This window comes from Peromyscus leucopus, chromosome 5, assembly GCF_004664715.2.
Source record: "Peromyscus leucopus breed LL Stock chromosome 5, UCI_PerLeu_2.1, whole genome shotgun sequence".
NCBI lineage: Eukaryota > Metazoa > Chordata > Mammalia > Rodentia > Cricetidae > Peromyscus > Peromyscus leucopus.
The window spans coordinates 89481360-89506421 of record NC_051067.1 but is presented as its reverse complement, the minus strand read 5'-3'; positions in this window follow the sequence as shown (position 1 = coordinate 89506421).

The window sequence follows — 25062 nt, the reverse complement described above, 5'->3', positions numbered from 1 at the left end:
GGGGCCGGCGCCTCGGCACTAGCCAAGTCCACATGCCTCTTCCCTGGGAACGGTCTCTCTTCCCAAGCCCACCGGGGTGGACTCTTTGGTCATGGTTTTGCTCCCTCATGTTGCCGTGAGTTGTGGGGGAACAACTGAATATTTATGCTGGCAAAATCAGATTTGTTCTGGAAGAGTTTGGAATTGGAGTAAAGGTTCCAGTTAGATCCTGATGGCCCTGGAGCTGGGAGATGTGATTCTCCAGAAAGGAGGATTGATGTCTTTGCTGAGGGACTAAGGTGCCACAAGGCATGAGAAAGACCGAAGCCACGGGCTTTCAGCTCCCTCAGGGGCCCATGAGAGGCCTTGCCCTTGTAGTCCATGAGATGGCCCATGCTGAAAAGTGCTTTTTGATTTAATGAGGCGGAGTGGTCTTGCTCCCATGCACCCAGATGCTTTCCTCTAAGATCCTTGGTGAGTATGAGTGGAAGGGAAGCCAGGAGGTGGCTCACGCTTACCGTTCCAGCTGCCCAGGAGGATGAGGCAGGAGAACCCTAAAGCTCAGGGGTTCAAGGTCAGCCTGGACAACACAGTTAGACCATGTCTCAGAAGTGATAAATGAATGAAAGAGTTCAGAGCAAGTCAACATCTGGCTTCTGATAGGAGGCAAGGGCCCTATTGGTACTGATCTGAGACGTGCTACTTCAAGCTGCCCAAACCAGACTTCGCCTCGTTTTAGAAATCCCTTTGCTGCTGGTTTTCTTCCGTACCTCTTTCCATTCTTTGATTCTGTATTCTTGCTCTTTCTTCTGCTGCCCTCCAACAAACATCCAGTGAGTGTTTTCTATCAGCCAGACACTATTCTGGGTGCTGGGCATTAAGCAACCAGACAAAAACATATTTATTTATTTATTTATTTATTTTTTATTTTTTGAGACAGGGTCTCATGCAGCCCATGCTGTTCTTGAACTCATTCTCAGCTGAGGATGACTTTGGACTTCTGATACTCCTACCTTTATTTATTTATTTATTTATTTATTTTGGTTTTTCGAGACAGGGTTTCTCTGTGTAGCTTTGCGCCTTTTCCTGGAACTCACTTGGTGGCCCAGGCTGGCCTCGAACTCACAGAGATCCGCCTGGCTCTGCCTCCCGAGTGCTGGGATTAAAGGTGTGCCACCACCGCCCACCACTCCTAACTTTATTTACTTCATAAGGGCTGGGGTTCAGCCAAGTGGTGGGATTGCTATATGTGGTGCTTGGGATTGAACCCAGGACTTAATGCATGCTAGGCAAGCATTTTATTGACTGGGCTCATTTCCCAGCCCCTGGATGCCCCCCCACCCACACGCACACATACTAAAGGAAACATAAATTGGGCCAGTGAGATGACTCATTGGATAAAGGTGCTTGCTGACCAACAGTATAAACCAGAGGACCTGTGTGGTGGTATTCTAATTGTACTGAAATGTGATTTTGATTGTATGTTAAAAAAGTTGCCCAGAGGTCAGAGCTGTTAGAGCCATAGCAAGAGTGTGACGGTGGTGGCACACACCTTTAATCCCAGCACTTGGTAGAAGAGCTAGATAGATCTCTGTGTGTTCAGGGATACAGCCAGCTTTGGAGACATATGCCTTTAAGACCTGGGGGCTGTACATACAGACAGTGACGAGGCAGTCACATGTTTGGGTTTACAACCAATGAGAAGGCAGAACAAAAGATTATGAAAAGACAGACACACGGGAAATAGGTCTCTTTTGGAGAGCTAGGACCACCGCAGGAGGAAGGGTGAGATTTTAGCTCTGAGCTCTGACCTCTCGGCTTTCTCTTTTACATTGGTTCTGTATTTCTTATTTAATAAGACGGTTGGTTACATCTACAGACCTGAGTTTGATTTCTGGAACATATGTACATGTGGAAGGTGAGATCCAACTCCACCAAAGGGATTTTGCACCTGGTAACATAGAAGTGTAAGTTACTTTCTAATATTCTTGCTTATTATGGTTCCCATCACTGGAACATAAACTTCATCAAGGCAGAAGATTTCTGTTTTATTATTATTATTATTATTATTATTATTATTATTATTATTATTATGTGTGTGTGTGTGTGTGTGTGTGTGTGTGTGTGTGTGTGTGTGATTGGAGGTGGATGCATGCCACAGCCTGTTGTTCCCTAATCATGTACACAAAGTCCTTTGGGGAAAAAAGGCAATTGAGTAAGGACATGGTGATGTGTGAGGGGTCCTGCCTCCCTGGGAGGTCCTGCCATTGGATCGACATCAGGAGGCCATTGAAGAGGGCATCAGATCCCTTGGAGCTGGAGTTTCAGACAGTGGTGAGCTTCCTGATGTGGGTGCTGGGAACTGAACTCAGGTCCTTTGCAAAAACATCAAGTACTTTTAACCATTAAACCATCTCTCAAGACCCATACTACCTTCACTTAAAAATAAATAAAAAAATGTATTTTTAAAATTACATTTATTTATTTATTTGTGTGTGTGTGTGTGTGTGTGTGTGTGTGTGTGTGTATACTTCTCTAACTTCTCAAAGGGACCTTGATGGCCAAAATAGTTGAAGTTTGGGGTCTTTGCTTCCCATAGAATGGTCTCATTGACCTCCCTTCTCTATTGCTGAGGAACATTTCAAACAGCCATGTTAATCTGGAATACTCCAACCTATAGGGATACTGGGCTCTCACCTATATGAGGCAGAATCCATTCAGTTGACATACGGAGCTGGAGCTGAGGGATAGCCCATTTCTGGAAGGCGGACTGGGGTCTGGAGAAAAACATGTCCACAGACAAAGGGGCACCACCACTGGCTTCCCTGCTGCAGCTCCATTTCCTGACTCTGGCCCATACTCAGCTGTATTTCTGACTGGGATTCTATGAGACACTCCTGTCTCCAGGGGGATGGTCCAAATCCTTAAAGCCAGTGCCCTATGGGAGCCAAAGAGTCAGAGTGGGTGCCAAAGATCAGCAGCACGTTCACCAGACCTACACGTCTCACCTCCCCCACCGGCAGCCTGGAGCCATGTCTCCCACCCACCCTTGCCTAAGCCACCTGGACTATCTGTCAAGACAGAAGGGTATGGTTGGCACAGAGTCACTGCTCTGGCTGGACGGTTGTCCTGGAAATTCCTTGAGTGGTGGAGAACCCGACTCCCCAGCTTGGTTAGACTCCTTGAGTTGTCTAGATTGTTAATGATTACATTATTAGCTTGTGATGGGTAATGTTAACTATCAAATTCACAGAACCTAGACTTATCTGGAAGCTGGGCCTCTGGGCCCGCCTGTGGGAAGATTATCTCTGGTAATTAAAGTGGCTAGACCTGCCTGTTGTAGGTGGTGACCCTCCCTGTGGACTCTGTGAGAAAGGGAACTCAGCAGCAGTGGTGTCTCTGTCTCCTGATTCCAGACACGATGTTCCCAGCAGCCTCACGCACCCGATTCCTTGACTTCCCCACCATGATGGGCTGCACTTTTGAACTGCAAATCAGGATAAACCTGTTCTTCCTTACATTGCTTTTGTTGGAGTGTTTTATCATAGCAACAGAAATGTAACCAAGACAGAAATGTCACAGTCTGAATCTGAAGTATCTCCCACATGCTCATGTGTTGAATGCAGCCAGTGGTCCTATTTTGGAAGGCTGTGGAACTTCAAGAACTGGGCCTAACTGGAATAAGTAGGTTACCAGGGGTGGGTGATGCCTGGGCAGCTGCCTGTTACCCAGCCAGTTGAAAGGGAATACCTTAACTATGTAACAAAAAGACCTGGCGGCTTTTTTTTTTTTTTTTTTTTTTTTTTTTTTTTTTTTTTAACCAAACCAACCAACCAAACACATTGTTCAGAGTAATGTAACGTCCTTGCTGTAAAAAGATAATTCTTTTATGGTATGCATTAATTAGTAGGATCAAGTCCAAATCAGGCAAGGCGACTGCTTTCGTATACCTGTGAGGTCTCATTCTGTTGTTTGCTCGGCACTGCCTTCAGAGCTCCTGAGAGCTTTAAAAAAATCTCCATCATTATTTGCCACCTCTTCCAGCTTCTGTCATCCAAATCTGAATCTTGGCTATATTGCCTGCTTGTGTGGTTAGGCTTGTTTGAACCACCTGGGATGAGTGAGTAGAATCCTGTTGGACGTTTGATCTTGCCCAGCATCTGGATTTCAGTCAGACAGCTGAGCTGATGAGAGGTATTCTTAGTAGAGACATGGAGATGGTCTTGGGAGGTAAAGGAAATCTGCACACAGCTGAACTGTAAGGCAAGTGAAATACCCAGTTTTAGAGAAAATTACAAGTCAATTTAGTAATCAGGAAGTAGTGATGGGAGTCCAGTTTCGGAAGACTCAGCCCAGAACTGCTCCTGTCTGCTGGAGTGGTGAGCTCTCCTTTCCCATTCGCTCCACTGATCCTCTCCCTGTGGAGAGGCCCAGTGCCAGAGCATGGGCCTTCTTTTCCTTGGGACCTGGAGACCCCAGATCCTTTATAGTTGCAAGAATGTGTTGGGAAAGGACAAGGGCTTCTTCCAGGGTCTAGACCAGCTTATCCAATCCAACTTTCCTTCCTGAGTTTGGTAGTAACAAGCCTCAGCTATCAGCCAAACATGTATACGTAATATTAAGTCTCTGAGTGGTTATTTGGGAGCAGGCAGTCGGGACAGGAGAAACTGCCCACAGAGTGTCCCCTGTATGGACAACTATATCTCATATTGCAAATTAAGTAGAGCAGCTGGGACGGCCCTCCATGTCAAGATTCTGTTTATTCTTCATGTGGTGTTCACCCTAAGAACAGCTCTTTGGTCTGCTGTGGCCAAGCCTGTGCCCCGTGGTACAGAAGGTGTGGTGTTTGAATGAGAATGGCCCCTGTAGGCTCATGCTTGAATGCTTGGTCCCCAGTTGGTGGAACTATTGGGGAAGGATTAAGAGGTGTGGCCTCATTGGAGGAGGTTTTGAAAGTCCACACTGTTTCCAGTTAATCTCTCTCTGTGTGTGTCTCATGCCTGTGGATCAGATGGAAGCTCTCAGCTACTGCTCCAGCACCATGCCCGCCTGCCTGCTGTCATGCTCCTCGCCATGGTGATTATGGACTAACCCTCTGGAACCAGGCTCCCTAAATTAAATGTTTTCTTTTATAAGTTGCCTTGGTCATGATGTCTTATCACACCAAAAAAGAAATGACTAAACAGAAGTCCCGAGTCCTGAGGGAAACTGCGATTCTTTCTTTCCACTTCTGCTGTTACACTGAGGTCTTTCACAGTGGAGAAGGCCGTGGGTACAAATCCATAGCAACCCAAACCCACAGGTGCTGTTTTTCTGTCGGCTTAGTGGCCACACCTGATCTACTGATACTTTACCTACTGTCCTGGGCCCTGCAGTCAGCACCCTGCCCTCAGACCATGGCCTGATAGGATGTTTGTCCTGTTGGCACCGGCTTGGCCATGCCCACCAAATGTAGGTTTTAACTATATCTCTATCATTCTATTTACCGATAAAAACTCGGGAGTCAGATATTGGGGTGAAAAACCTGCTAGATCAGAGAAGTCAAGAAGCAACAAGCTGACATTCCTTTTTGGCCAGAGACTCAGCAAGGAAAGTGTCTCTCCACTTGTCCCAAACCAAAAAGACTGTGAATCTTTAAGTCCCTCCCTACTCCTTCCTGTGCATCTCTCTATCCATCTCCCTAGCTTCTCCATTCTCTCTATGGTTAATTCCTGTCAGCTAGTCACTGGCTTCACTCCCTGATCCAAGGTCCATTTTACTAACACAGTCTCTGAGTTTCACAGTGCCATCAAATCTCCTGCAACACATGGGGTGTGCACTTGTCTCTCTTGGTGACCCTAAATAGCAAACATGGGGGACACAGTGCTCTGATTCAGATCTGAAATGTCCCCTAAAGGCTCAGGCGCTAAAGATTTGGATGCCAGCCTGTACCACTTAAAATTTATTTTAATTTTTCACTCCTCTCTCTCTCTCTCTCTCTCTCTCTCTCTCTCTCTCTCTCTCTCTCTTTCTCTGTGTGTGTGTGTGTGTGTGTGTGTGTGTGTGTGCGCGCACATGTGTGCAGGTGCCAGCAGAGGCCATAAGAGGGCACCAGTTCCTCTGGAGCTGGAGTTAGCAGCATCTGTGTGCTGCTGATGTGGGTGCTGAGAACTGGCTCCGGTCCCAAGCCTGTGGCCCTTAGGGATGTGGTGGAACTCTTAGCGGGTGGAGCCCTGTCTAGTCTCTCTTGCTGTGATGGAACACCGACAAAAGCAACTTCAGGGGAGAGGGCTTCTCCTGGCCCGCAGTTCAAGGTAGAGTTCATCCTGTCGAGGAAGTCCAGGTGAAACGACTCAGGTAATGCCATCCTGTTCTAACACCATTTTGTGTTTGCTTAGACACTTCTCAGCCCTCTACCCGTTCCCTACAATGGTCACATCTGCCTTGGTAACACATTTGATATTTCCATGGCTTTAAACCATGGTCCAGATGTATTCACCAAAATAACTGGCATGTTGGGTCTGAAATCATCACTATGCTCTGCCAGGAATGAACATTTTGAGGTTACTCTGACCCTGTTCTCACTTTGATGTAAATTATGGTCTTCATGGTTTTTGCCTTTAAAAACTCTATGTCCCTGAACTTGGGCACCAAGGGGCTTTTCACCTTGGTCTGGCCATCCATCAAAAGGACTTAAAACTCTAAGTGGCTTTATCAGCACAGTTGTCAATCACTTCTCATAGGTCCTTGCAAAGGTGTCGAGAGCCTGAAACTGCTGGTCACACTGTGTCAGCTGTCAGAAGGCAATGGACACGGGCTAGTCTGCAGATCACCTTCTTCATGCTGTGCAGGCCAGAATCGCCTACCCAGGGAGCGATCCACTCACAATTCAGTGGCTCTTCTCCTATCTAGGAACATAATTAAGATAATCCCTCAAGACATGCCCAGAGGTCCATTTCTCAAGTGATTCTAGTCTCTGAACAAAAAGCACTAACCACCACAGGCTGAGAAGGAAACCAGGCCATTGGAGATGTACCCCTGAAAGTCATGCTGGGACCCTGGCTTCTGCCTGTCTCTCTCTTTGCCTCCTGGGTACCATGTGGTAAGCAGCTTTGTTTTTAATCACATACTCCTTGCCATGATGTTCCATGTCACCACGGGGCCAGAGTCACATGGCCAGGCCACCTTGGACCAATGAGACACCTGAAACTATGATCCCGTAAACCTTTCTTTTTTTGATTGTCTCAGGAATTTTTGTACCAGTAACAGAAAGCAAATATACCCAGTCAGAGCAGAGCTTGGAGCCCAGGCCAGCAGGGTATGTTTATTAGTTTCCTAGTGTTGCCCTCACAAAGTCAGTAGCTAGGCGGCTTAGAACAATGGAGGTCCTGTCTGGAGGCTGGTTGTATGTGGTTATCTTTTCCCTGTGCCTCTTCATTTTGTCTTTTTCTCTGTCTGTCTCTGTGTCTAAATTTCCCTTCTTCTGAGGACATCAGTCAAGTTGGATTAGGGCCCAACCTAATGACTTCATCTTCATTTAAGTACATTCTAGCTTGACTCCCTCCAAATAAGGTCGCATTCTGAGTCACAGGGGACTAGAACTTGAACATGTCCTTGAAGGACACAATTCAACCCTTAATGGGACAAAAGTCAGATTGCAGAAACAGATGTGAGAGAATAGATAGAAAGCATCACAAAGTTAAAAGGCCAGGAATTCTTGGAAGCATGTTAAGTTGCCTTGTACTCACACACTCGAAGTTCAAGCCAAGTTTGCCTAACTCTCCAAGGGACAGGGTTGCAAGCATTTGTGTGAGATCTGGGATGCGGAGGTACAGGAAGAGGCAAGGACACTGTCTCCGGGAAGGGAACGCCCTCTTTGATGGAGCTGCAAGAGTCCTTACCCCGTGGGGTGGATTTGGGTCCACAGGAAGCCTGTCTCACAAAGCTATTTCCAAGCCTTTTAAAGATGGATATTAAGAGGTCTTCCAGCTGCCACCAGGAAACATAAACCTAAAATATAATCTTGCATCATGTTACAACATCGTTAAAGTATGGGGTGGAGAAGGAGGGGTAGCTGGTTGTCCTTATGCAAATGGAGGAGGGTCTGGAAAAGCAGAGTTAGACACCACCAGTTTCCCTCTGATATCCTCAACAGTGGGGCGGCGACCCCGGTGAACAGTCTGGGCTTGCTAATCTCAAATGCAGCAGTCAGGTTTGTTCAGCCCTGACTGGGTGTAAACCCTGCTTCTACTGAGGGACTCAGGTGAGGTGCTGATCTCCGCCGAGATGGCTTCGTTCTGTTTTCTTGCCAACTCAGTGCTGACTGGAGGAAGGAATTGTTTCAACTGCCCTTAGCTCCCCGCACACCAGCAAAGCGTTACCCTTCAGCTCTCTTGCAGGTGTATTCCAAATAACCTCCAGGCTCTGGCTCTGTGCCACTGACCTGTGACAAACACATTTCCTGGTCTGTGATTTGCTCATCTATGATGCCTTTACTCTATTCAGTTGATGTACACACACACACACACACACACACACACACACACACATACACACACCTACCTTCACACAAACATACATATATACACATATATATACACACATGCATAAACACATGAACACACACATATACCCATACATATACAGATACACGCATATATACATCCTAAATTACACACACACATACACCACATATACACATATACATACACATGTATATACAGCCCATATATACATACACACTCATACACAATACATACATGCACAAACACACATACATATACAAACATGTAGCACACAAACACACATACATATATATACATGTGCACACATGTACACACGTGTAATGGACAAATACACATATATACACATGCACACACATACACATATACATACATGCACACATATGTACATATACATGAACACATCTACACACACACACACACACACACACACACACACACACACACGAGTGTTAATTCCTCTAGGGCCTTTCTTGGATCTGTGTGATGGCTAACACTACCAGCTTGATAAGACCTAGCATGACCTACCAGCTTGATAAGACCTAGGAGTGCTATGGCGGTCCGCACCCTCAGGCTCTGAGCCACAGTGAGTCCTTCCTGCCTGGAGTAGTGCTAGTCTTGCAGCAGCACGAAGCCAGCTGACATCCTGGGAATGGAGAGGTCCTCTTGCAGCCGTTTGCCTTTCAGCTCGCTGGGGTGAGTTCCTCCAGCGTGGCATCAACAAGGCTCTTTCCTGAAGGGATGCACAGTAAGCACTCAGTCTTTGCAGCCCTGAGGTACTGCTGCAGTTACTCAGCTCAACAGCTGTGGCTCTGGCAACCACAGGCAGCGTGTAAAATAATGAGCATAATTGTTGACATCTCTCCCTGGCCCCAGGGCTAGGCTTCACCACTGGTCTAAGCTGTAGCCAGCTTCCGCATTGCCTCGGTTGCTGCACTCTGACTTCTGCTCCCTCCCTTCCATCTGCCTTCTGTGTGTGGCTGAGGATAAACACCACACCTTAATACAAATCCCCAAGACAGGACTTTAAACGTGTGTGTGTGTGTGTGTGTGTGTGTGTGTGTGTGTGTGTGTGTGTGTGTGTGTACATGTGTTCAGGGGGTGATGCACATGACTGTGAGCAAACAGAGCAGAGGAGGCTGTTGGCCCATTGCTTCCCACCTTATTTCCTTAAGATGGGATCTCTCGTTGAATCTGGAGCCAGGCTCAAGGCCAGCAAGGCCCAGGGACCTTCTCACCTCTGCCTTCCTCAGCTCTAGGACTACAGACTCAGGAGCAGCCATGTCTGGCTTTTTACATGGGTGCCAGGGATTTGAACTCAGGTCCTCACACTTGTACATCAAGTTCTCTTCCCCCGAGACATCTTTTCATTCCCCAAGAGAATTCTAATAAATACTGGATGCACTAATAAAAATGGATTTGTATACTGAGTGTCCATGAGAGTGTCTTAGAAGATGTGAGAGCAGAGAATCCTGGACAGTTAATATTTCTTTTCTAGGTACGAGACCCTGCTATGACTCTCTGATACAGTCTACTCATTGCTCACGATCAGTTGCTGTATCCAGTGTGACTCCTTTCTCAGTTCTTGCTAAAGAACTCTGGCTTTTGCTCAGTCCTAGCTGCACGACCCAGAGAGGTATCTCTGTCCTACTACTACTCCCCAGTGAAGGGAGCGGCATTTATCTGTGATTCAAATCAGATGACATCTGGGACCTAGTTCTGGGCAATGGAATCTGGAAGAGGTCTCGTTGGGGCTACTGTGGAAGAACTGTAATGAGTGCTGAGAAGGAAGCGCCTTACACACGCTGACTGTCATTGCGGAAAGACAGTATTCTTGGACTCGCTCTGCCTCCCCGTCTGGGACTACGGAGGATACGTGACTAACACTGTAGCTTTAGTGTCTAGTTAGTGTCCACAGTGATGTTCTGCCCTGCATGGGTGGAAGAGAGCAGTTTTGGAACTAAAACCCCCAAAACTCTGAACCAAAGTAAGCCTTTCCTCTTTTAAGTTATATTTCCTCAGGTATTTTGTTATAGTAGCAGAAAGATGACTAACGAATAGAAAGGCTATTTGACTATGGGGTGCTGGCCCATTTTCTCTTAGATATAGATCATATGCTCCATACAGATCTTAAAAAAAAAAAAAAAACCAGAGAAGCCAGGTGTCATGGTACATGCCCCAGACCCAGCACTCAGAAGGCTATCATAAAGCTAGTGAGTTCAAGGATAGCTGGGGCTACATAGGCCAGCCTGAGCTACCTACCAAGACTCTATGTCAAAAAATAAAAATATAAATGGAGCTGGGCATGGTAGTACATGCCTGTAATTCTAGCACTTGGAAGACAGACGCAGGAGGATCACTTCAAGTTCAAGACTAGCATAGCCCACTTAGTGAGCGCCAGGCCAGCCAGGGCTACATAACCAAAGTGGCTAACAACAACAACAACAACAACAAACTCTTAAAAACCAAACCAAACAATCAAAAACTTGAAAGATTCCAAATTCTGAAACATTTATGACCACAAGGGTTTTGAATTATGGAATCTGGACTTGTACCATAATTTGTGTCCTACATCAGATAATACAATTCCATTCTATAACACTGATTCTTGGGTGAGTAGTGCCCCAGGGAAAGCTTATTTTCCATACATTAAAAAACGAAGGCTTTCTCTACCCAGCACCTTCCCACTCTCTCTGCTTTATTGAGTTCAAGCCTACAGGAAACACAACCATAAAACCACACAGCTAGTCACCACACATGTGAATTCAGAGGCAATGTTTCCTGGGAGGAGATGTGATTTCTCCCCACCAGGAATTCACTATCTAAGAGAACAGCTAGGGTGAAGTCTCAGTTCTTCGAGGTCCTCTGGTGCCACGTGGAGAAGAAATGCGGGGACAGAAGGGTCAGTTCTCTGACCTTGTGTACAACTGCCAAGTGGAAAGGTAATATAGGACGAGGCACTTCACGCCCTAGCTTCCCACGGCATCGTTCCTCACTTCTATTTTGTCATAAAATATCACTATGTTTGCTTGGCTGATAAAGCCTGCTTTAATAAGGCCTGTGTATTTTGGGTGGTCTACAAGGAACCTCTGAAGGCATAAATTGCATCTTGGAAATGTGGCTTTTTGGAAATGTGTCTGCATCAGGTCTCTCCGGGATTGAGCTGCAGAGGGATTTGCAAGGCTTGCATTTTTCATTCATTAGAGCGGAGTTGCTGCCAAACTTCCCTTCCTGTTAGTCACACGGTCACACGGGGAGGAGGGGCCATTGCAGCGGGGTGGCTGTAAATTACCCTAGAGCTCAGCAGCCGAGGTACAATACCCGGGGAAGCACAAAGCTTGGCACGAGACTTGTGAATAATCTGTGAGAAACTCACATGTCAGCTGTGGAATGGAAGACCTAACCTGTCTTTAAACTCAGCAAGCCAAGCGCTAAGCCTGCCCTTTATCCAGATCTGCATGAAAAGCCAGAATTAGCTGGCTGTGAACAGCCTGGTTTTGTAGAAAATGATTGAAGACATGGTCTCATGTAGCTCAAGCTGGCCTCAAGTTCTTGAAGCTGAAGCTGGGTCTGGTCTGGAGCCCTGATGCTCCTGCCCATCCCTTCCAAGTGCTGGGAGTGTGCTCCTAGGTCCCCAGTGCTGGGATGGCAGAGACAGGAGGGTCCCAGGGCCTGGCTGCACAGCTAAGTCTTTGATCTCTAGGTTCAGTGAGAAACTGTCTCAAAAAATAAAGTGGAGAGCAATTGAAGAAGATGTCCAAATTAACCTCTGGTGCGCGTGCGCGCAGACACACACACACACACACACACACACACACACACGCACGCACGCACGCACGCACGCACACTTCATATGTTTTTCTGATGTGAACTTACAGTGTAAAGTACTTTATTATTTCATAAACTTCTTTTTAGAAGTCCAAGATCACGATTGCAAGTCTTTGTTTTAAGTAGATTCTGCAGTGTGCCATTATACAATAACCCTTGATGGAGGAAAAAGGGAATGAAGTTCCTCCCCTTCAGCTCAGAACCATGCCACATCGAATATTCAGGTTGGCAGCAGCAAACTTCTGCTTCATGTGGACTTTTCACTTCTTCCAGTGTTGTGGAGCCCAAGGTCCCTGAAGGCATTGCGCTGAGCGATACCAGGGAGCATCAGTCACACAGACACCTCTGCATACCTGCAGATTTCAGCCCTCACCCTGCTGGGCAATGGCTGCCATTACTATGCTGGAGTGTGTGTGCTCTTCACAGACTCTAGTGAGATATATGCTGTCTACATCACTCAATGAGAATGTGGAGGCCAAGAAAGCTGAAGTCGTAGGCTTACAGCCATATACTTAGTGAGTGGTGGGCTTGTAGTTTGAACTAGACTTCCGGATACTTTATCATTTTGTCACTATTACTACCTTTTCTGTTTTAGACAGGCTCTCACGTGTCCCTAGCTGTTCTTAACTTGCCACATAGCCCAGAATGACTCTGAACTTCTGATTCTTCTGCCTCCGTCTTCGTGTGCTGGGTTTACAGGGGTACACCACCAGTTTATGTGGTTCTGAGGATTGACCCAGGGCATTGTGCATAGCAGATACACACTCTACCTCCATCTGAGACTTCCTGGCTTTCAGACTTTTCCACACATTTAACCCTGCATTTAACTCCAACTTTTACTGTCTTAACCATGGATCATAAATTCATCAAATAAGATTAGAGGACTAAACATGGCAGCTTATGGAGGATTGCCATCAGCCTGGGCTACAAGGTTAGGCTCTACTTTAAAAAAACAACACAAAATGAAGTGTGTGTGTGTGTGTGTGTGTGTGTGTGTGTGTGTGTGTGTGTGTGTATGTGATTGCCATCAGCCTGGGCTACAGGGTAAGGCTCTACTTTAAAAAAACAACACAAAATGAAGTGTGTGTGTGTGTGTGTGTGTGTGTGTGTGTGTGTGTGTGTGTTGGGGGGAGTGGAGCTGGGCATGGTAGTGCACACCTTTAATCCCAGCACTTAGGAGCAGTGTCTTTGAGCTCAAGGCCAGCCTGGTCTATAGTGCAAGTACCAGGGCAGCCAGGGCTATACAGAGAAATGCTGTGTAGAAAAACCAGGAGGAGGAGGAGGAGGAGGAGAGAACAGGAGAGAGACCTATTTGTCTGCTGTTTTTCCTTCTATCAGGAAGCCTGACTGAAAAGTTTCTGGGAATTGACATCTAGACAAAGATTAACTGTAAGGAGTTCTTCTCTGTCCCGCCAGCCAGTGCCCAAATAACCGCAAGGAGACTTATATTAATTATGAAAGCCTGGCCCTTAGCTTAGGCTTGTCTCACTAGCTCTTATAACTTACATTAACCCATTTATATTAACCTACCTTCTGCCACATAGTGTTACCTGTCTTCCATCTTGCACCTCCTGTCTCCTCCCAGTCTGGCTGGCATCTCTACCTTTCATCTTCTTCCCAGAGTCCTCTCTGTGCCTGGAAGTTCCGTCTATACCTCCTGCCTAGCTATTGGACATTCAGCTTTTTATTACAGCAATCACAGTAATGCACCTTCACACGGTGTACAAATATCCCATGACAATTAACCGCTGTCCCCACTGATGCGCTGGCATAGTACCTCCCTCCGGGCATAGCGTACACCACTGAAGGGAACTGGAGATGAGGTCTGCCCGCTCCACCTCCACCTCCTCCATCTTCCTCACTGAGTACTCTGTTCAGTGACAGCACAGTGAGATGGGACTGTGGGGGTTTTCTCACTGTTCTGTGAGAAAGTGGCAGCGCCTGCTGCACTGGCGTTCAGTGCCAAGTAACTAATGGAGCAACACACAAAAGTACTGAGGCTGGGAAGTGTGGGACCTGGTGCAGGTGTGTGCGTGTATATACAGTTGATTCAGGGCGGAGCTGGGAAATGCAGGAGAAGTATGGCAGCTGAAAAGCAGATTCCAAGAAGGCGTGATGGCACATGCATGTAATCCCAATACTCAGAAGACTGAGGCAGGAGAATTATAAGTTTGAGGTCAGCCGGGGCTGCATAGTGAGATACAGGGACCTCCTTCCTGCTTCCTGAGATCTGGAAGGGTCCATCATGACAGGCAAGGAGTGGCAACGGGTGTCTGAGGTGTTTGGTCACATTGGATCTGTAGATAGGAGTCAGAGAGCAGGCAGGAAGTGAGCCCACCCCAGTGACCCACTTTCACTAGAGAGACCACACCTCCACCTTCCAAAGTGGTGCCACCTGTTGGGGACCCAGTGTGGACACCCATGAGCTTATGGAGGGCCTTCCACATTCCAGACACAGCACTTAGATGGACCTTAGGTAAGGAAGCTGGATGGCTGTGACGACCCTGGAGTTTATGGTGCAGTACCCAGCAGCACAGGACACCTGGCTGAGCCTTGGTGTCTGAGGACACAGGATGGGCAAAGAAGGAGGCAGCAGCCTTGGAACACAGTGTCTGGAAATGTCCAGAATAATTGGAGCCAAGGGCATGATTTCTTCAGCCTCACATCACCCCTGGAAGGAGCCAACGTCTTCTGGAAACTGCGCTGCCTTTGCCCGGATGGACTTCTCATCAACAGTTCAGTCTGTTTGAGAGCAAAGGACACTGATCCTTAGTGGCAGTACTTAGGTGAGGCTGGGTAGTGGCAAAATACTCCATCTATGGTGCAAACTACTAAATTACTCTGTAAAATGCCCCAAGGATGATTGGGTAACATTTAAAATAGCATGAAAAAATCTTTCCTGATTACTACGTAAACACACATTTTGGGCAAGATTAAAAACAGGTTACTCTGCATTATTTTCCAGAAAGGACTATCAAGCCTTAGATCAACCACACTGTGGTTGGAGGTCTGCAGATGTGAGTCTCCCCCCCCCTTCCCCCTCCACTTACTTGCTTCCTGGTTGTGGATACGATGTGAACAGTGGTCACTTGCTCCCATGTCTTGCCTACCATGATGGGTTGCATCTCCTCAAACTTGAATCTCCAACAAGCCCTGTTTCCTTAAATTGTTTCTTGTCAGGTAATTGATAACAAATAACAAGAAAAATGATCAATACTCGACAGAAAGCCTTAATACAGAGATGGATCCTTCAAGTCTACCAAGCCAATGAACATGGAAGGAAGCAGTCTAGGTGGCCCAGTGGGGTGTCCTGAGCCTCTGCACAGAGAACATCAGTCTACCAGGGTGTCCCTCCTTTTGAAATTGTGAAATGATGCTACCATCCACAAAGCTCACTCAAGAACTCTACAACATCACCATCCCCTTATGATGCCTTAAGTAAGTTTAACATACCCTGCTAGGCAGCATTCCCAGTGGTCTTTGCCTGCATGTGGCCCATAGGTCACAGGTTAGACACACCTAGACCCCCTCTCAGTCCTCTGGATGGATATTGTTGTATCAGGCTAGGCCTATGGTATTCGGAAGAGAAATCGCAAAAACAAGACACCGAATTGCATATTCCAAGGTGAGTCTGAGAAGATGGGGAGCATTTAAAGACTGCCCCTTTCCCATTTTCCAAAAGAGAAAGAAGGGGGTAGAACTAATAGAATGAGATCTCTTCTCTAGCCTGTAGTTTTCTTCTCACTTCCATTGGAAGACATGCTCATTGAACATTTATGCTCCAACACTGTGAGAGCTTGCTAAAGATATAAGCATGGAAAGGCAGGGTTCCTCCTGTGCCGGGAGTTCTAACAGGAAGAGAAAAGCACTGAGCAGAAGTTCCTGTTACACAGAGCCCACCCAGCCAGTAAGAAGGTGCTGCTTGGGAGCCTCCATCGAGGAGCATGTGATTCTTCAGAAAGGACTAGAAGGACATGTGAAGAAAGTCATGCTTGGAACTGGCTTCGAGCAACCAAAGGTGCCCAATTAGTGAGGGGGAGACTGAGGGTTGGGTGTGCCATGCCTGGAAGGCTGAGCAGCGTGGAGGCCTTGGGAAAGGAAGTTAAGGGGTATGCCTGGGAAGCAGCTGGAATGGTTCAGTGGCTGAGTTCTTGAGCAATACTCCGAGACAATCATCTCTTCTGCCGTCCCTGTCACAGCCTGTCCCTGTGCAGGTGCCCTTTGTCACAGTAAGGGAAGAATATGGGTGGGGCAACACCAGAAGGACTCGCTAAGCCCTCGCCTACTTTTTCTCTTTTCCCATTGTACGGATTTCTGCCTCCTTCTACTTGCAAGTATTGTAAGAAACAAGCTTGCCCTCGGCACTGGAAGGGAGTCTATACACTCTGCTTTGAAAAGCAGAGAAGTTTTAAAACATACACGAGCTATTTTGTCCCTTACTACTAAGTTCTGAGCACTTTATGTAACAGCTGCTTTGAAAGTGTCTGAAGCTGAACTTGAGGGTTCATGGCTATGGTCCTAGAACTTGGGAGTCTGAGGCCAGCCTTGGGTGCATAGTGAGTTCCAGGTCATCCTGTACCATAGGGTGAGACCCTGTCTTAAAAGCCCTACATATTCAGAAAAGTATCTAACATTTTTCTTTCTGTTTCTCATTAGCATAGCTAAATTAGCTCAGTGAATTTCAGTGCTAACCCGCCCCCCACAGAATTGACAAGCTATTTAACAGTCCTCCCTAGGTACTATGTTTAGACAAAGGACACATTTGACTATTTTAAAAAGTTAAAATGATTTTCTGATGTATACTATTTAATGATATATGTATGTGCATATATGCATCAAATATAATGCATATTAGTGTATATACATTTTATATATATCATATACAACAATTGCTGTCTTCTTCCATATATATAGATTTTATATATAAGATATATAATATATGTGGATATATGCATATATAATCCATATTGTGGATAATATATTATATATAATTATATACACAATTGTTATCTTTTTCCATATATACATATATGCACATATACACATATATACACAATATACATGTCATATATATATATATATAAATGCATAGTTAGCTCAGGATAGCTAGTGTCAACCTTATAGTCCTCTGTGGGAGTTCGTGGGAGTCCAGCTCCAACCTTTCCCACCTTTTCTAGGGGTCTTAGGAAGAGGAGAGAGGGATAAGAAAATATTAGAGAGACCTAGATGACGAGAAGAAAGACAGAAACACAGGATAGCTTTGGGAGGGCCTGGATCAATACCCAACAGCCTCTTCTGTTTATTCAAAATGGCTTTTTATAACATGCCAAGGGGAAGGGCAAAAGACCTCCCCCTTGCTAGATCAAAGCACATTGCACAGCCAAGTGTAGACCCTTCCAAACACCTGGTAAACCGCCCATGGTCAAATCATCCCCTTATGCAGCCCTGCTGGGCAAAGCAAGCTCAGATTCTCTGGCCCTGAGTCATTTGGGCCTCCACAGTCCTACAGCTGACCCCTGGGAATCACAGGCATGTATTTATTATTCAGCTTATTAAAGAAAAACTTTTATGAGAAAAATACCTTAGACATAGAATTTGGGCAAGTCATGTAAGCCTTTAACTCTATTGGTTTTCTTGATAGTGTTCATTCCTCTGTGGAAGATTATTAATGGAAATATTGAATTCTTTCAATTTGGCCTGTTCATGTTGATGGTGACTTCCCTGTCTCTCCCTCCCGAGTGCTGAGATTTACAAGTATGAGCTGCCACACCTGGTGGGTTTCTTCTTCCCTACAGAGGAGAGGACTCCGGTACAGGTATGTAGTCCTTACCATACCAGCAGAGAGGAGCGTCTGGATATGCAAACTCCAGTGCAGGAGGCTTGCTCTGGGAGGGGGTGCAGGCCTCAGCTGGAGGATGAGAGTGGGAGGGAGGGAGGCTGCAAACCCAGTGCCACTGGCTGTACAAACTGCTGGACAGATGTGGGGAATCCCTTTGGCGTTGTGAAACCACCACCACCACCACCACCACCACTACCACCACCACCACCTCCACCTCCACCACCACCACCACCACCACCACCACCACCACCACCACCACCCCACCCACCTCCACCACCACCACCACCCCACCACCACCTCCACCACCACCTCCCCCCACCCCCCCCCCCCCCCCCCCCCCCCCCCCCCCCCCCCCCCCACCCCACCCCACCTCCACCACCACCACCACCACCACCACCACCACCACCTCCACCACACCCTCCCCCACCCCCCCCCCCCCCCCCCCCCCCCACCACCACCACCACCACCACCCCACCACCACCACCACCACCTCCACTACCACCACCACCACTACCACCACCACCCCCTCCCCCATCCTGCTTCTTGCCTGCTGGTAATTGAAGGGCTTCAGTTAGTTGCAAAGTGTCAAGCTGATTTGAATGTACTGCCTTTCTGTAGGTCGAGAGACCTGGTGAAGAGACTTACTTTGGAGTGAAACAGACTTTGTTTGGCCCTCTGCTGGTGCTCTGGGATCCTGGGTCCAGGGCTTGGCTTCCCTGAGACACAACTCCCCACACACATAGAGGAAGCAGTAATCCCAGTCTTTCAGGGATAATATGAGAACAAAATAAAATAATAGGGGACCAGGGATGTGTCACAGTTGGTAGAGTGCTTGCTGGTATGCACAAAGCCTGGTGTCTGATCCCAGCATGGCATAAACTGAGCATGATGGGGTACACTGTAAAACCGGAACTTGCAAGGTGGAAGCTAGAGGGTTATAATACAGGTATTATCCTCTACACCAGGGGTTGTCAACCTTCCTAATGCTTCGACCCACTAATACAGCTCCTCATGTTGTAGTGAACCCCAACCACAAAATTATTTTTGTTGTTACTTCATAAGTGCAATTTTGCTACCATTATAAATCATAATGTAAAAATCTGATATGCAGGATATCTGAAATGCAACCCCTATGAAAAGGTTGTTTGACCTCCTAGAGGGGTCGTGACCCATAGGTTGAAAACTGCTGGTCTATACACACAGAATTAGAGGCCAGTTTGGGCTACATAAAATCTAGTCCCCAAAACAACACCCCCCCAATAAACCCAATAATGTAGTTTTCTATGTTTTGTTTTGAAATTTATTATTTCATTCAGGAGTACACTGTATTTGCATCATTTCCATCATCTCTCCTTTTCTCCCTTCCAACTCCTCCCATGTCCCCATCACTTCCTTTTAAACTCATGACTTCTTCTATAATTACTGTTACACACACACACACACACACACACACACACACACTTCACAATCTATTGAGTTCAGTTAGTGTTTCTGTGTGTGCGTATGTTTAGGGATAACCACTAAAGGTCCCTAAGGAACACAGATCCTCTCTCCTTCAGCAGCCATCAACTGCCTGTAGCTACTCACATCGGGGTGGGGCCTTGTGAACTTTCTCCTCATCCATGTCAGCGTGTTGACTGGTATGGTCTTGTACAGCCAGCCATATTGTTTGGAGTTCATGAGTTCAACAATTTTGTCCTGTCTAGAAGACACTATCGAGCAGCAGTTGTCCTGGTCCTTACAATAATGTGGTTTCAACAAGCTAAGTATATTTTGGTAAATATTCTGTTTCTTTTATACAAGTCTTTGTTTCAACTTTGAACTCTGGAATAATGGGCTCACATTGCAGAGCCGGCATCAGAGGGCCGTTCATAATGGGATTCTCTACTCAGCTACAACTAAAACCCCAGGACTCTGGAGCTGACTGCATCTCTCAGGGGACCTCATAGCTGCACAAGAAGAAATAGCCTTTGGTCTGCTGCCAACTGGAACACAGCCTTCCCAGAGCTGTCCCAAGCCCCAGGCATTTCCCCGGAACTAGACCAGCTGTGAGTGGAGAAGGCCTGGATTCTCTGGGCTTGGCAAATTTCTTGCATCTTTCCAAAGAAGCCTGCCCAGGTCCTGCCAGACATGCTCAGGCAGTTTCTGTTCATTAATCAAGGTATCTTGGAACAAGAAGTCATCACTCTGTGGACATTTCCCCTAAAGGCTCCAAGATAAAAATATTCTGTGTCCCAACCCCTAAAACTTTGTGTATTGCCAGTCCAGTAGCCATGGTTGTTATATATTCCTTAGTTAGATGTCACTTGAGGTGAAAAAGAAGGTTTTTCTAGCAAACATCAAATGCCTTATATAGAATTAACTTCAGCTGCCCTAATTTGCACGTTCAAAGCCACGGGTCTCAAGGAAAAGAGACAAGAGCAGTCCATGTCAATGTGTTAATTACTCCTGTGCATGATTCTCTGGGAAGATGAAGAGTCTCCACCCAATTTTAGTAAATTCTTTTATTTTTCTGCTAAGCATTTTTACAAAGGATAGCAAACTTCATGAAGGGCACATCTAAGTCTGACCTTACTTCTCCACTGAAAGTTAGGTCAAAAATTAGGTCATCAAAATAGAGAGTACAGGGTAAGATGTGGCTCAGTTGATCGTCTGCCAAGCTTACATAAAGCTCTGATTTACCCCCTGTGTGATGTCAACTGCATGGGGTGGTGTACCCTTGGAACTCCAGCCTCAACAAGAGAGAAGGGAGAATCAGAACTTCACGGCCATCCTTAGTCATAAGGTAAGTTCAAAGCCAGCCTGGGGTACATAAAGCCCTATTTCAAAACAAATAAACAAAATAAACAGGACCATCAAAGGAACCAGAGTGTGTGTGGAGAGAGGAGTTTCTGAAAGACAGTTTCCCTTACTTGGAACATCTGCAGGAAGGAAGTAAACTTGTTTTTCTTTCCATGGGACTGAGAGGCGAGCCTGAAGATGCCTGCTTGTTGAAAGTGTCCCTGGAGCTTTAGTTCTCCTCCCCAGGAGGAGCCGGGCAGGGCTCTGGGAAAGGAGGTTCCGCCAGCTGCTCTTGCTGTGGTAGACATGCTTGTCTGGGAACGCGATCCCATTTTCCTTTGAGGCCATTCAGTGGAGCTGACCGTGACCCGAACCCTCTGAACTGTGAGCCCACAGGAACTGCCCCCCTAAGGTGCTCATCCCAAGTCATTTGTCACAGTGCAGATGCTGACTAACAGGTGAAGTGACACTTCTGAGCACTAGGTACAGTGAAGATTTCTATGCAGATTTCTCCGTCTGTAGCTTCCCAGTCGACTTCCAATATTTATAAAGAGATGTGTATGACAGCTGACCTCTATGATAGACACTCAGGCAGAGGAGGACTGAAAGCCAGCTGGTGAGATGCCTGAGGTTGGAATCCAGGTTCTAGGATTTACCAGGTCAGTAACCTTGAACAAGCGGCTTGAGTGGTAGCTTTCTCAACGTGATACAGGGCTAAATAGGAATAACAGTTTCTGTTTTCTAAATCAGAACTAATGAAGTCAGGGCTTGCTGGAAATCTTTATCATTGTTGTATGTGTGTACATGCATGCGGGCTCACATATCTGTGCATGTGTGGAGACCTGAGGATCAACCTGACTGTCATTCTTGGAAGACATCTACATTGTTTTCTTGAGAGGGTCTCTGACTGGTCTGGGACTTGCTGTTCAGGTGGATTGGCTTGCTACAAGCACTAGGAATCTCCCTCTTTGGGGCTGTGATTACACGTGTGCACCATCACACCTGCCCTTTTTCTTTAAACAAAACAAAACCGAAACGTGTGTGTGTGTGTGTGTGTGTGTGTGTGTGTGTGTGTGTGTGTGCTGCAAGTGGACACAATACAAGTGTATGAGAGCATGCATTCAATGCATTACTGTAGAAGTGAGAAGACATTTTGTGGGAGTAGGTCTCTCCTTTGTGGTGTGGATCCTAGAGATTGAACTCAGGTCATCAGGCTTGGTGGCAAGGACCTTTCCGGGCTCCTCTCTCACCCTCCCTTCCCTTTTATTGCACATAGGTTCTATAGATGTGACTCAGGTCCTTATGCTTGCAAGGAAAATTCTCTAAGTGAACTGAGCGCTCTCCCTACCCTTGTAACTTTTATTATTGGTAATGGATAGATTCGATCTTGGATTTGAACTGGAAGATCTTTTGTGTTGGCCATGAAATGAATCTCATATCTTGTTTTCCTGTTTTAATTTTGCCTTTGCAATGCCAACAGGTTTGAACAGACATCAATATTATTCTTTGGGCAATGAGCCTATACATTGACAGGGGCCTGGAAGCTGCTATAAGTAAGGAACAGCAAGGTGTGGCCTTCACCAGAGGTAGCTGATGAAATGTAGACTGGGTGACTGAGCCTGAATGTCTCAAGGATTACTTCACACTTTGAAAGGGAAGGCGCATTCCCATCATCTCCAGTTGCTGATACACAGGGTAAGTGAGGTCGAGGAGCCCAAGTCCTGGCAGCACCTAGCTGTACAGCCTGAGGCAAGCTGCTTAACCTCTGAGACTTAAAATTTTCATCATCTATAAAAATAGACTAATACCAGCTTTCAGAGATGTTGTAAGGCTCGAGATTCAGGTTAACCTCAATTATCTGCCTTCATGAAAGAGAGCAAGAGGTAATCCAGAAAAAAAGAAAACTAGGAATTTCTCTTTAGTTTTGAGTCTATAATTATTCCTTTTGACTTATCAATTTTTCTTCTTAATTCTTTGCTTATCTCCTGGGAAGGATGCCTATGTGTTGGGGGATACTGGTGGGTGGCATGATTTTGTCAAGGAGAGTACAAGCCTTTCTCGGGTTGTTGAGAAACGGTGGTGACGCAGAGGATATTCCAAACTTCAAGGCTGGTTTATGTTCCACTGGTGACAGACACATGTGCCAAAAAATGTAGAGCATGATTATGGGGTGACCCACCTGGGACCAGAAGGGACACCTTCCCATACTCAAGAATCATGGCACATGAGCACTGGAGACAGCCTGGGGACAGCAGAGGCACCACTGTGGTTCACTGTCCTCATCTGTACCACGGTAGTGGCACACTGTTGTAGAGTGTCATCATCCCCACAAGTAAGGTGTTGCCAAGCACGTCTTAGTTGACCTTGGATACTTCTCTCTGTGTCTCCAGTGTTCTCTTCTGGAAAAGCAACCTTTTCAATCTATAAAGTAGGAAAACAGATGATTTCCACCTGATACTTTGGGCTATCACTTGCTCAAAAGAAAACATCTCCATTTCTTTTCCTTCTTTGAGACAGGGTCTCACTGTGTAAACCAGACTGGCTTCAAACTCACAGAGATCCACCTGCCTCTGCCTCCTGAGTGCTGGATTGATAGTGTGCACCACCACACCGGGCTACCTTTGTTTCTTGTGAAATTAACGAATTCTCTCTCTTCTTTCATACCCTGGGTTAGCCATGTCCGATCTTCTTTTCATTTCTTCCATCAACACCATCTTCCCCCAGACCCTGAGACTGATCGTCAAGCTCTCATTCTGTTTGGCTGTGGAAACTTGACAGGCACAAAGAGAAAGCGTAGGATCCAACAGACATGCTCATACCCACTTTCTGTCTTGAATTCCAAATTAACTCTAACTTTCTCAAGAATCCTCTTGATTATAAGTAGTATGTATTCTTTTTTATTTTAATATGCCATATCAACACCATTGTATTTGGTTATTCCTATTAATTGCCATATTTCATTCAGTAGGAACCTTGTTAGCTTGTTTATTCATGTCTCCCCTTAGCATAAAACAGAGGCTGTGGGGGTGCAGTAGCTGTTGATGTTGATATTCAGTGCTCGGATCAAGGTTAATAAGCTGTCAGATGCTGGCCGTGCAGCTTCAGACCAGTCACATCGCCACGTGCTGCCACTTGCTGTAACACATTCAAAGATAGACAAGCAGAACATGGAACAGCCAGGCTTCAGCCTGAACTTGTGTGTGTGTGTGTGTGTGTGTGTGTGTGTGTGTGTGTGTGTGTGTGTGTGAGAGAGAGAGAGAGAGAGAGAGAGAGAGAGAGAGAGAGAGAGAGAGAGAGAGAGAGATACAGGTGTGTGCACATGGATGTTGAAGGCTAGAGGCTGACATGTGTCTTTGTCCATCACTCTCCATCATTCTTTTTAGAGACAGCTTCTTGCACTGAACCTGGGACACACTTATTTGGAAAGCTAGCTGGCTGGTGTGTGCCAGGGACCATCCTGTCTCCACCTGCTCAGTGCTGAGGTCACAGTCACATGACACCTCCCCTGGTTTTTCTGTAGGCTCTAGGGATCCAAGCTCAGGTTCTCATGCTTATTTGGCAAGCATGTTACTGTCTGAGCCATAATTTTTGGTCCTAAGTTTAGAGCACCTTCTGCTATATATCACCCTCCACACACACACACACCCGGGGGGCAGTATAGATGAAAACCCAATTCTTTGAAATATCATGGGACAAAAACTGTGACTGTCAAAGCCACCTGCTTCCCTCTAAGTCCCTGATTGCCCAGTGCCTCAGAACGCACATACGTTAGCTCTTCTGCCAGGGTGTAGGGCTGGGAGGGGGGGGTTTACACCTGTCTCTGCTCCCATAATGCTGCAGGTAGTTCATTGCTCAAGCTAATCTCTGCTTACGTCCAGTGAGTCACTGGGGGATCATCAAGTTCACGTGCTGGTGTGAGTACAGAGAAGGAGGAACAGGCATTTTACAGTCTATTGAGAGGCAAGCATGGGCATAGCCAATAAAAATTTCTATGCAAACGGAACGCTCTGCTTAAATCAGTCCACCCAAGGAGCAGGTTGCAAGTATTTCCAAAGATGCATGGCAACTAAATAAACAGACAGACAAACAAATGCAGTGGTTGACAGACTGGAGAGACAAAGTTGAAAATCCTCA